We start from the raw sequence: 14,065 nt of genomic DNA, 5'->3' as shown, positions 1-14,065 counted from the left end.
ACACATAATAATTATATAATAGCAAAAATAATTACATGATATATCCCGGATATTACATCCTTCCCCCCTTAAAAGGATTCTGTCCTCAGAATCTCTAAGAAAACAAATGAGGGTGTTTTTCTCTCATATCACTTTCTAACTCCCAGGTTGACTCTTCAACCTTTGGGTTTCTCCACAATACTCTTACTAACTTTACCACTTTATTTCTCAATACTTTCTCTCTTTCCTCTAGAATCTCTATCGGACTCTCTACATATGATAAATCTGCTTGAAGTTCTATTGGCTCATATTCTATTATATGCCTGGAGTCTGGATTATATTTCTTAAGCATTGATATGTGAAAAACATTGTGAATGTGCTCCATGTGCGGAGGTAACGCCAACTCGTAAGCTACTTTGCCAATACGCTTTAGGATTTCAAAAGGTCCGACATATCTTGGGTTTAGCTTCCCTTTCTTCCCAAGCCTCGTTAGTCCTTTCCACGGTGATACTTTCAATAATACCAAGCTTCCTTCTTCAAATTCCATGTCTTTTCTTGACTGGTCTGCATATTTCCTTTGACGATCTTGTGCAGCTATTAATCTTTTCTGGATAATTTCAACAACTTCCTTTGTCTGTTGCACCAATTCAGGTCCGAGTATTTTGTGTTCTCCTACTTCGTCCCAATATACTGGAGATCTACATTTGCGTCCATAAAGGGCTTCATAAGGTGGCATCCCATTACTGGCGTGATAACTGTTGTTATAAGCAAACTCTACTAGGGGTAAATGCTCGTCCCAACTTCCTTTGAAATCAATAGCACAAACACGTAGCATGTCCTCGATTGTCTGGATCGTTCTTTCACTTTGACCATCCGTTTGGGGGTGATAGGCTGTACTCATATTCAATCTTGTTCCCAAACATTCTTGAAAACTCTTCCAAAATCTTGAATTAAATCTTGGATCTCGATCAGATACAATAGACACTGGAACTCCATGACGAACTACAATTTCTTTCAAGTACATATGAACTAACTTATCGAGCGAAAATCTTTCATTTATAGGCAGAAAATGAGCTGACTTGGTAAGTCTATCTACTATAACCCAAATGGCATCATGATTAGTCCTTGCCCTTGGTAATCCAACTATGAAATCCATGGCAATATGTTCCCACTTCCACTCTGGAATCTCCAATGGCTGTAGCAATCCGCTTGGTCTCTGATGCTCCGCTTTAACTTTCTGACATGTATAGCATTTGCTAATCCATTCCGCAATTTCCCTCTTCATATTTGGCCACCAATAATTCTTCTTTAAATCTCTATACATTTTGGTACTCCCTGGATGGATGAAATATCTTGAACTATGTGCTTCTTATAAAATTTCATTTTTCAGCTCCATTACTGGTGGAATCCAAATTCTTGAAGAAAACCTAAGAATACCTTGATCATCTTGTTGCGTGCATAATTCCTCACCTACCAAACTATTTATATCTTGATCTATTACCTCTTTCTGGCATTTCTTTATTTTCTCTAATAACTCTGGTTGGAAAATCATACTGTACACTTTTGCTTCCTCACGCTTGCAAATTCTAATCTCCAATTCCAATTTTTGAAATTCTTTATATATCTCTTCAGGTACGGATAATACATTTAACTTTTCCTTCCGACTTAACGCATTTGCTACAACGTTCGCCTTACCGGGATGATAATTAATCGAGCAATCATAATCTTTGATCAATTCTAACCATCTCCTTTGTCTCATAATAAGTTCCTTCTGGGTAAATATATATTTCAAACTTTTGTGATCCGTGAAAATTTCACACTTTTCTCCATACAAATAATGTCTCCAAATCTTCAAAGCGAAAACTATAGCTGCTAACTCCAAATCATGAGTAGGGTACTTCTGTTCGTGTGGTTTCAATTGCCTTGACGCATACGCAATCACCTTGTCGTGCTGCATAAGAACACATCCTAATCCTTTGTAGGAAGCATCGCTATAAATTACGAAATTCCCTTGATCGTCTGGAAGTGACAAAACAGGTGTTGTAATTAATCTCCGCTTCAATTCCTCAAAACTTCCTTCGCACTTGTCATTCCATATAAACTTTTCATTCTTTCGTGTAAGCTTTGTCAATGGTGTTGCAATTCTTGAGAAATTCTGAACGAATCGTCGATAATATCCTGCCAATCCCAAGAAACTTCTTACCTCAGTGGGTGTTCTCGGTATTTCCTAATTCGTAATTGCCTCGATCTTTGCCGGGTCCACTTTGATCCCTTCGTTACTGACTATGTGTCCTAAGAACTGAACTTCCTGTAGCCAAAACTCACACTTCGACAATTTAGCTATAACTTCTTTTTCCTTAAAATCTCCAAAGTTGTCCTTAAATGTTCCACATGATCCTCCTCCGTCTTTGAATAGATCAAAATATCGTCTATAAATACTATAACGAACTTGTCCAAATATTCTTTGAAAATTCTGTTCATCAGGTCCATAAACGCTGCTGGGGCGTTGGTCAATCCAAAAGACATCACTAAAAACTCGTAATGCCCATACCTTGTTCTGAAAGCTGTCTTTGGTATATCTTCTGGTTTGATCTTTAGTTGATGATATTCCGATCTTAAATCGATTTTGGAGAAATACTTGGCTCCCTTCAATTGGTCAAACAAATCATCAATTCTGGGTAACGGATACTTATTCTTGATCGTCAACTTATTGAGCTCCCTATAGTCGATGCACAGTCTCATGCTTCCATCTTTCTTCTTAACAAATAATACCGGTGCACCCCACGGGGATACGCTGGGTCTAATTACTCCTTTCTCTAACAGCTCTTGCAATTGTTTTGCTAACTCTTTCATCTCAACGGGCGCCATTCTATACGGGGCCTTGGATACTGGTTCGGTTTCAGGTGCTAAATCAATTGCAAATTCAATTTCTCTATCTGGAGGAAGTCCTGGTAACTCATCGGGAAATACGTCTGGAAATTCCATCATAACTGGAATATTTTCAAGTTTTGCTGGCTCCTGATTTCTGTCGATCACATATGCTACGAAATGCTCACATCCTTGTCGTAGTAACTTCTTAGCTTGAATCATCGTTAAGAACTTCTTTACCTGCTTCTGTCCCTTGAACGTTACTATTCTGTCATCTGGCGTTTTCACCATTACTTTCTTATTTCGACAATCTATCTGACCATCATGCTTAGATAACCAATCCATTCCTAATATAACGTCAAATTCTCCTAGCTTAAACGGTATCAAATCTACACAAAACTTACTACCAGAAATCTCAATCTCACAATTCCCACAAACTTGATTAACAGTTACACGTTCTTGATTTGCTAATTCCACAGTCATTATTTCATTTAAATACCCAACTGGACAATTTAACTTACTAACAAAATCTTGTGAAACAAACGATCGAGTTGCTCCCGAATCTATTAACACTTTGGCACATAAAGAATTCACATTAAGCGTACCTGCCATGACATCCGTATCCTGGATCGCATCCTTCACCGACATGTCAAAAACTCTAGCCCTCGGAGTCTCATTCACTGTTGGGGTAGATCCCATAATCCTTAATGCATTACTGACTGGGGCTGGTGTCTTGCAATCCCTAGCCATATGTCCTGGCTTCCCACATTTAAAGCATGTAAATCCAATGGCTGGAACCTTCACTGCTGGATTCCGGATAGGCTGATCCTTATTTGCTGGCTCTCTTGCTGGCTGATTTCGGCACTCCCTCGAGTAGTACCCTTTCTGGCTGCATTTAAAACATACCACATTCAACTTGTTACAAACTCCTCCATGCTTCTTTCCACATACTTGACAATCTGGAAAAGTTAATCTCAACTGATTCGGCTGATTCACATTAGCTGAACGATTGCCCTGGCCTCCGTCTCCTACATTTTGTCTCCTGAAATTAAAATTTCTCCCTGGCTGAAACTTGCCCTTCTTAAAATTTGGAAACTTCCCTGTTTGTGACTGACCCTCACTTCCCTCAACTTTCCTTTTCTTGCTTTCCTTTTCTTTCTGGAACATCTCACTCTCTGTCTCTGCGATCATAGCTTTCTGTACAACCCCGGCATAGGTATCCAATTCAGTAATAGCTACCTTCCCTCTGATCCATGGCTTCAAGCCTTGCTGGAATCTCTTAGCTTTCTTTCTATCAGTATCAACATACGACGGCACATACCTTGACAATTCCTCAAACTTCCCCTCATAATCTGTTACCGACATGTTCCCTTGCTTTAATTCTAAAAACTTCAGCTCCATTTGATCCTGAACAAACTGAGGAAAATACTTTTCTAAAAACAACTCCTTAAACCTTTCCCAAGTAATAACATCTGTACTTTCCAATGTTTTCACCATTTCCCACCAATAGGTGGCCTCATTCTTCAGATAGTAACTTGCAAATTCAACCTTCTGCTTCTCTTTCACTTTTACCAAGGCAAAAGCCTTCTCTATTTCCTTTAACCACACATTTGCTTCAATTGGCTCTAAGGAACCCTTGAATTCTGGTGGGTTTACTGCCTGAAAAGTTTTGAAAGTTACCTGGGGATTGGTCTGTCTTTGCTGTTGTTGTGCCAGGTGAACTGTTTGTTAGGCCAAGATTTGAAGAATCTGGGCTATTGCTGGGTTCATGGGTCCTGGGTTCACATTCTGGTTTATATCATTTTGGTTGTTATTGTTGTTGGTGTTGGTTTCTTCATTCTGGGTGTTGGTGCGGGTATTTCTTCTGGGAGGCATTTTTTGTAAAGAATCAATCAATTTATTTAGCTTTTGAATCAAATCTTTGTATAAAAGAAAAGTTTTGTAAAATAGAAATATCTCTTTTTTTTAAAACAGTTGTAACTAAGTAAATTGCATGCTTCTTTATAGAATATAAACAGTTATGGAAAATAGGGTACATGGTATCACAGGATATACTGGTGCAATAAATAAGGTAAAGTAAAACAGGTGCAATAAAATAAAATAAATGACAGTGTTGGAATGGAAAAGGTACTGATATATAGATCAAAAGTTTTAGGTAGTACAAGCGTAAAGACGCTTCGAAAGTAAAAGCAAAAAGGGTACAACAACCTACTCACTAGTCAGCATCGTTAGTCTATAAATACAACTCAAAAGTCTACTGATACACACTACACACTACTGTCCATACTACATAACCATAACAACATTGCTCAGCATCTCCATCTCAAAATCTCTAACTCAGCTCCAAGGAGACTCTGGTCCTGCCAGCCTCTCAAAGTCCTCCATTACCTCAGTAGCCCAGCCCAGCAGTGCATCAGGGCCTCTGCCAGGTAGTGTAGCTCCATGTAGCCTAGCCTCAAGAACCCTCCGTGTCACATGAATCTCCTCTCGAAGCTCCCTCACACCACGATCAACATCTGTAGTCCTAATGATATGCTGTAACTCTCTAATCTGAGCCAACAAGGAATCACGTTCCAATACAAGAGCCTCATACCGGTAATAAGGAACTGGGGACAATGTAGACTGGAATGGGGCACTCGCTACTGAATGCCCAGTGGAATCTGACTCAGCTGGTGGGGGTCCTCTGACAGGTGGCCTCATGCCTGGAGGTGGAATAGCCTGCAATGGTACGGGCTGCAACACCAGTGGAGGTAGAATAGCCAATGCTGGTGGAATAACAGGACGTGGATCCGATGCTGGTGCTCCAACTGAAGGCTCTGAGTGATCAGCTGATATGGGAATAAAAGAGTCGGCCATCTCTGCTATCTGAAATCATATCGTAATACAAGAATCTCGTACCACGACGCAAACTATACTAATACCGGTTATACCATAACACTCAACCTCTCGACGTTCTATCATCATATACCTTACTTCTAATCATATCCCTCTACCCATTCCCGTCAACCTAGGCTTGTGTCAGTGACTTATAACCTGTGGCTCTGATACCAAACCTGTGGCGCCCTCCAAACCCGGGTCAGAAGTTTGGGGTCCACACACACACCTTAATTATAACCTGCTTATAGCAATAATAAAGATAATAATAATATATGCAATGACCCTACTTACCAATCACCACGGACCGCAACAGGTTAAAGTATGCACACAAGCCAAACACACTAATATATTACAAACCGTTCAAATCCCAACTATTTCAAATTCAAACTGAGTATTAAACATTATTACAAACTTTTACAAACTTAAATTATTCCAAAAGAAGCCTACTAGCTCAGCTTTCTCAACCTGAACCCCTAGCTCTCGCGCTGGACTGGGGATCCTCTTTACCAACTGGTTCCTTTTTAACTGGAAAGAATATAAACAACATCGCACGAATGAGCTAACTAGCTCAGCAAGTCACAATGACAAAACTGAGAATAATGATCATCAGGTGAATATGTTTATGATATCAAGTGAACAATGGATTATGATTTAGAATTGGATATTATACTTTTAATTTAAAAACCAAGGTTAGGCTGCTGATCAGTCACGCACTAACCCCGAGCAAGGCACACAGCATTGCTCTAACTACTGGATCCAAGGCACACATTGGCCTAACTTGACCATTATATGGTCTGACCACGAATCTGGTCCACAATTTTATAAAAACAATCCAATTCTAACATAATAACAGAATATGCAATAGTAAACAATAACCGAAATCATTAACAACAATAAATGTTTAACAATAAAAGGGTTTCAATCCTTGTAAGGATCAATAAGGCAATTTAAAAGCTTGGATGCTGGGTAATGAAAGAATTGGATAACAAAGGAATCAACGTTTCAAGGTTTCAAGGATTCGATCTTTCAAAGTATAAGATACCATGGGTTGAGTATATAATAGTTCATTTCAGTGTTTGGTATTTAGTTTGTATGTATTTGTAGAGTAGTATCGTAGATTTGTGGTTCTTGTTTGGGTATACAATAATCAATGGATTAGAAAGAATATGATTCATGGCTCAAGGACAATAACTGAAATCAGGATTTAGGTTTCTGTGCTTCGAAGCACTTGCAATATCACAGGATTATCAAGTACTACAATATCTCGAGAAAGTTCAGAACACTTGCCTGGTATTAGCTTACTACACTGCACTCGTTTCCAATCACAACCGTTTTACTCCTCAACTACCTATTTCCCTTTCCTACGTCTTGCCTCTTCTGCTCACATATCATAAGCATCTATCAATAATTTACTCATGGAATTCTATTCAACACATACTTCTATCTACCCTTCGTTTTACCCAAATCCGATTAACAGATTGAAAGTTATGCAATAATCAAGTAAACACCGAATATATAGACCGATAGTCAATTAACAAATCACATGTAGCACATAATACATCACGTAATCAATGATATATTATTTATAAAGAAGTTTCGGGTCATAAATAGGCTTTCTGGTATTTAAAATGATTTTTAAAACATTTTTCGAAATTAAAACGGGTCGGATCAATTTCGGGTTAATAAACAGGGTTCGGTTGGCCCATTCTGGCTCCGAAATAATTTTAGAATAATTATCGAGCCTTGAAAATAATTTAAAATAATATTTTAAAGCTCGAAACTATTTTTCAGAATTTTTAAATCATTTTTAAATAATTAAATCTAATTAAATAACTAATTAAAATCAATTAATAATTAATTAAATCAATTAATCAATTAATTTTTGAATTAATTGACCAATTAATCAATTATAAATTAACTGAAATTAATTAACTAATTAATTTAGATTTATTTGTGAATTAAAAATAATTTTCAGAATTAAAATAATAATTTTTAGAATTTTCAAAACTTAAAAACGAATTTTTATAATAAAAATAAATAGGAAATATGATTTTTAAACATTTTATAAACAGGAATCCTAAATTTACAAAGTCTGGAAACTTCAGGGACCTAACTGTATCGTCCCCAAAAGTCCAGGGACCAAACTGCAATTTTACACCCCGTCGCCGGAAAACAGTCGGGTTCGCCGGAGAACACGATTCCGACCTCCTCACCTTACCACAAGCTCCAGATCACATCTACAAATTACCAGGAATACAATCATGCAATCAAAACAACCTAACAATCCCTGAGTTGGCCGGAATTTGGCCGGGAAGTTTTCCAGTTTCCGGCGAACATCGAAAAACTTCAAAACACAACTCCCTTCTCTACAGACCTCGTTGGTTCATGAAACTTATACGACTAGATTGCAAATTTCACAGAGAACACAACCCACTATAACACAACATCAATCTATCACAGAATAAGAAACCCCCAAATTTCAATTAAGAACATTCATACGGGTTATAAACCCTAATTTTGAAATTCGAAAATTAAACCCACTTTTGAGCATGTTATTGAACTCCAAATCAGACGTATGACATATGAAAGTCATCAGGAAAACAAGCTCTACAACATGCAATCATCAAATCATACTAACAATCATCCGAACAAAAATTCATATTTTTAATAAAATAAATTCGAAAATAAATAAATTTTTAGAAAAATAACCTTGATTTCTGCAGTGAAACAAAGCTCAGAATCTGATAGAACACCTCAAATCCTTCGTTTTGGTTACTCAAGCTTTGAAAACAGAGATCGGTAACGCCTTCGTTTTGCTGTTTGATTCTTAGAACAGTTTATGTAATTAGGGCTTTTCTCTAAAAATTATATAATTATCTGTCTGCAAATGATTTTGATACGAAATAAAATACGGTAAAGGCTATTTATAATTACGGAAAATTAGTATCCCATTGGATCTTTCCCGATATAAAACGGTACGTTTATTTGTAAAAACTGATCCAAACGGTATCGGTTTTTGGGATATTTATCCAAATCAGTACAATTTGTACTGCGGTCTTGGTCTCAGCGCCTGGTTACACGTATTACGAAGTGATAATTGGGATAGTTTAATAAAAAGCTCCCGTTTATCGAAAATACGGGTTTTATTGATTTACCGAAACGAATATTGTATCGAAAATGTTGCGCCGGGACCCGCGCAGGACAAACCGTACGCCGGATCGAAAAAGTCGAAACATGGAATATGCTCGGAATATTACAATTAGGTTAGGAAGGAGTCCTCGAAAGAGTTTCGGGTTCCAAAAACGTAACAACGGTTGACGTCGGGCTGTGTTCCTTATGAAATTTGCAATCGATTGGTATATAGCTCGTTAACAGAGGATGTTTGAATCGAAGGGAGTTGTGTTTTGAAGTTTTCGATGTTTCGCCGGAAACCGGCGATGTTCTTGGCCATTTTCCGGCCAGGACAGGGATGATTGATGTGTTTTGATTGCATGAATAGGTTCCTGGTGTTGTGTAGAGTATATCTGGAGCAGATGGTAAGGTGAGGGTGCCGGAATCGTGTTCTCCGGCCACCCCTGTGTTTTCCGGCGACTAGAACTGTAAAATTACAGTTTAGTACCTCAATTATTGGGGACGATGAAGTTTAGTCCATGAACTTTTCAGAGTTTGCAAATTTAGGATTCCTGTTTTAAAAATATTCAAAAAATCATATTTTCTACTTATTTTAATTATGAAAATTCATTTTTAATTTCTGAAAATTTTAAAAATTATCATTTTAATTCAAAAATAAATCTGAAATAATTAGTTAATTAATTTCAGTTAATTTTTAATTGATTAATTGATTTAATTAATAATTAATTGATTTTGATTAATTATTTAATTAGATTTAATTATTTAAAATAATTTAAAAATTCTAAAAAATAGTTTCGAGCTTTAAAATATTATTTTAAATTATTTTCAAAGCTCGATAATTATTATAAAATTGTTTTGAAGCCAGATTTGGCCAATCGAACCCTATTTATTACTCTAAAATTGATCCAACGACCCGTTTTAATTCTGAAAAATATTTTAAAAATCATTTTAAATACCCGAAAGCCTGTTTATGACCCGAGACTTCTTTATAAATGATATATCATTGATTATTTGACGTGTTATGTGCTATATGTGACTTGTTGGTTAACTGTCGGTCTATATATTCGATGTTTACTTGTTTATAGTATAACTTTCAATCCGTTAATCGGATTTGGGTAAAACGAAGGGTAGATAGAAGTACATGTCCAATAGAATCGTATGAGTTAAATATTGATAGATGCTTGTGATATGTGAGCAGCAGAGGTAAGGCGTAGGAAAGGGAAACAGATAGTCGAGGAGTAAGACAGTTGTGATTGAAAGTGAGTGCAGTATAGCAAGCTAGTACCAGACAAGTGTTCTGAACTTTCTCAAGATATATTGTAGTGGATTGATAGTCATGTTCTATATTGCAAGTGCTTTGAAGCACTGAACCCTAAACCCTGATTCCAGTTATTGATCTTGAGCCGTAAACCTTATTCTTTCTAAACCATTTATTATTGTACACCCAGATACGAACCATAAACATACGATACTACTCCACAAATACATACAAACTAAATACCAAACACTGAACCGAATTACTTATATACTCAAACCATTGTACCTTATGATTTGAAAGACCAATTCCTGGTAACCCTGAAATATTGATTCCTTTGTTATTCAATTCTTTCATTACCTAACATCCAAGCTTTGAATATGATATATTAATCCTTATGCAGATTGAAACCATTTCATTATTGAACATCCAATGTTGTTAATGATTCTGTTTATTGCTTATTACTGTTTATTCTATTATTATGTTAGAATTGGATTGTTTTTATAAAATTGTGGACCAGATTCGTGGTCAGCCCATATAATGGTCAAGTTAGGCCAATGTGTGCCTTGGATCCAGTAGTTAGAGCAGTGATGTGTGCATTGCTCGGGGTTAGTGCATGACTGATCAGCAGCCTAACCTTGGTTTTTAAAATGAAAATATAATATTCAATTCTAAATCATAATTCATTGTTCACTCGATATCATAACCCTTTTTATTTGATGATCATTATTCTCAGTTTTGTTATTGTGGCTTGCTGAGCTAGTTAGCTCATTTGTGCGATGTTGTTTATGTTCTTTTCCAGTTAAGAAGGAACCATATGGTAACGAAGATCCCCAGTCCAGCGCGAGAGTTAGGGGTTCAGGTTGATCGAGTTAAGCTAGTAGGCTTCTTTTGGGATAATTTGAGTTTGTAAAAGTTTGTAATAATGTTTAATACTCAATTTTGAGTTTGGATAGTTGGGATTTGAACGGTTTATAATATAAGTGTGTGTTTGGCTTGTGTGCATACTTTAACCTGTTGCGGTCCGTGGTAGTTGGTAAGTAGGGTCACTGCATATTATTATTATCTTTATTATTGTTATAAGCAGGTTATATATAAGGTGTGTGTGTGGACCCCAAACTTCTGACCTGGGTTTGGAGGGTGCCATATCAAGGGTACAACTGATCTAGGATTATGGTATCCTAGGAAATCATATTTTAAGCTAATAGGTTACTCAGATGCAGATTTTGCAGGATGCAAAATAGACAAGAAAAGCACTAGTGGAAGCTGCCAATTTCTTCGAGGCAGATTGGTTTCTTGGTTTAGCAAGAAACATAAATCAATTTCCACATCAACTGCAGAAGCAGAATATATTGCTGCAGGAAGCTGTTGTACACAGATTCTTTGGATGAAGAATCAGTTACTGGACTATGGGTTAGAATTTTCTAAAATACCCATTTATTGTGATAATCAAAGTGCTATTGATATGACAGGTAATCCAGTTCAACACTCAATGACAAAGCACATCAGCATTAGGTACCATTTCATAAGGGAACATATAATGGAAGGTACAGTGGAACTGCATTTTGTTCCAACAGATCAACAACTAGCAGATATCTTCACAAAACCACTATGTGAAGCTACTTTTACAAGACTGGTAAAGGAACTTGGAATGGTTTCAGGTTCTTTCTCAAAATCTGCTTAGTTTTTGTTCTCATGCATCAGACTTTATGATCAGTGTTTACAGATTATTTTATTTTCATATAATCTGTGCTTAAATTGAAATTCATTAAATGCTGATTATTATATGATGTGGATCTTTAAACTCTGATAGTGTTTTGAATGTTTTGTGACTATTCAATCCAATGAGGATAACTGTGCTAGATGTTGACCTAGTAGTCTTTAACATACTAGACATCCCATGTTTGAACTAGTTGTTTATGTGGAAACTCATTAACACAAGCAAATTCTGATTTTGAGCTTAGTCAAGTTTACTTTGTGTATCTTATTACTAAGTCACAAACTAGATTATTGCTTCTTATCTGTCAAATTCTGATGTCAGTAAATCTTAAGGATGAACTAAATGCTGATAAGCCTCACATATCAAAAGAAAAGAAAATAAAATAAAAGTCAGGTACTCCTTTGAGATCTAGAGTAAATATGTGGAAGGGAAGACCCAAGTGTATTGATGGTATTAAGTAATATGCATTAGAAAAGCGAATAATTTTTTCTTGGTGACTTTTCACAATCTCTGATTACTGGAGAAATACTCTGATAACAGCATAAATTCTGATAAGCAGTTGTGACTCACTTACACTGAGAAGCCACTGTAAAAAGGAATTTCAAAAGATCCATAAAATGAGCACAAACAGTTGAGGTGGACTCTTGCATAAATTTGTTCTATAGTAGACTTCATGATTGATGACAGATTTTAAGCACTTTTCTTAGTTATGCCTTATTTCTAAGATGTACTGAAGTTTATCAGACTTTAATCTTTATCTGATATTCTGCTGAATGCACACACTTTCACTCTATATGAATGATGAAAATTACTGTGGTGATTACGTTGTTTTGGACAAACAGTTAAGTGTCATTTGCATAAATTCTGAGGACAAGTTCTGATGACAGTTCTGATGATTAAGCTCTGAAGAAAACAAGTTAGTATTTGTATGAAGAATAACAAAAAAAGATATTCACTTTTTGAATTGATAAAACATATTCTGATGATCATAAAGTTCTGATAATAGTCAAGTTCTGATATTAAATCCTGTTGGAATCCTTGATGCTTACTTGGCATTATTCTTTACTTGACTTATTTGTGGTAAAAACTGAAACGGTCATATTTAATCAGAATATATTTAGGTGAGATAAAATAGTCATAATCATTAAGGGTTAGTGGTAAACGTGTTTGTCTTGAAAAACTGCATGTGCACAGTAATTGTTACTTATTTCCAGTGCCCATTAACTCCTGCTTTAACTTTTTACTGACTGTTATTATTACACATCGGTCTAGGGAGACGAGGCATCATTATTTTTACTCTTAATCGTTAAATAGTCCCGAGTCCCTTGGTATTCCGATAGCTATTTACACCGACAATTCATGTCAGCCAAATCATCTTCCATTTTCTCACAAACTCACTCTCTCTTTTACTTCTCATCATTTTTCTTCTTCATAAACAAAAATGATTCTTTTCAACTTGTTCATGAACTATGAAAATTTCAATGTAGAGTTGAGTTGTGATGACTGGCAATAGGAGTGGCATGTCACCGCCATTCCTTAAGAGATCTGGAACTCTGTTCCACAAGAGGTTCACACAGACCTCTTGTTCTTTTCGATGGACTAGCAGCTCCATCTTGATCGATTGGAAAAAAAAAAGGAGAGAGGCTCTCCTTCAGCAAGAACGGATCATCCGTCTTGCAGTGCTCTTTGTCAGCAGCAGGAGAAACTAGTCGATAGGTTTTATTCTAGGACTAAGACTGTTGATGTTAAGCATCTTAGACTAGGACTATCTTGTAATTTTTGCATATAATCTATAAATTTGATGAAATGTACTCGTTTGATATATTAATGAAATTTCCTTTAATTGTAAGATTTAGTCTCTATTTCTCTCATATTATGTGACTGTGAATGTTCTAATTGTAATTTGTTAATCTTTACTTCATCTATTTGAACTATATCTTTTGATGAATATTTTGATTAAAATTATGGTCAATAATAAATTGTGATGATTTGAGAAACAGTTGAAGCACAGGTTCATACATCAGAACCTGTGATAGTTGAAGCTGAGAATGTTACTTCTCAGAAAGAAACAGCAGCTCAAAGTTCTGATACTTTGAAAAGAAAGAAATCTATAAGTTTTGTTGCTGCTGAAGCAACTCCTTCATTGGCAAGGAGATTGAAGAAAATGAAGGCTAGGAGGTATTTGGCTAAGGCTCCATCAGAAGATACTGAAGAAGCTGAGGAAGGGGATCAGG

Source organism: Apium graveolens, chromosome 5 (assembly GCF_009905375.1).
Source record: "Apium graveolens cultivar Ventura chromosome 5, ASM990537v1, whole genome shotgun sequence".
Taxonomy (NCBI): domain Eukaryota; kingdom Viridiplantae; phylum Streptophyta; class Magnoliopsida; order Apiales; family Apiaceae; genus Apium; species Apium graveolens.
The sequence above is the reverse complement of the archived record's forward strand: the minus strand, read 5'-3'. Positions refer to the sequence as shown.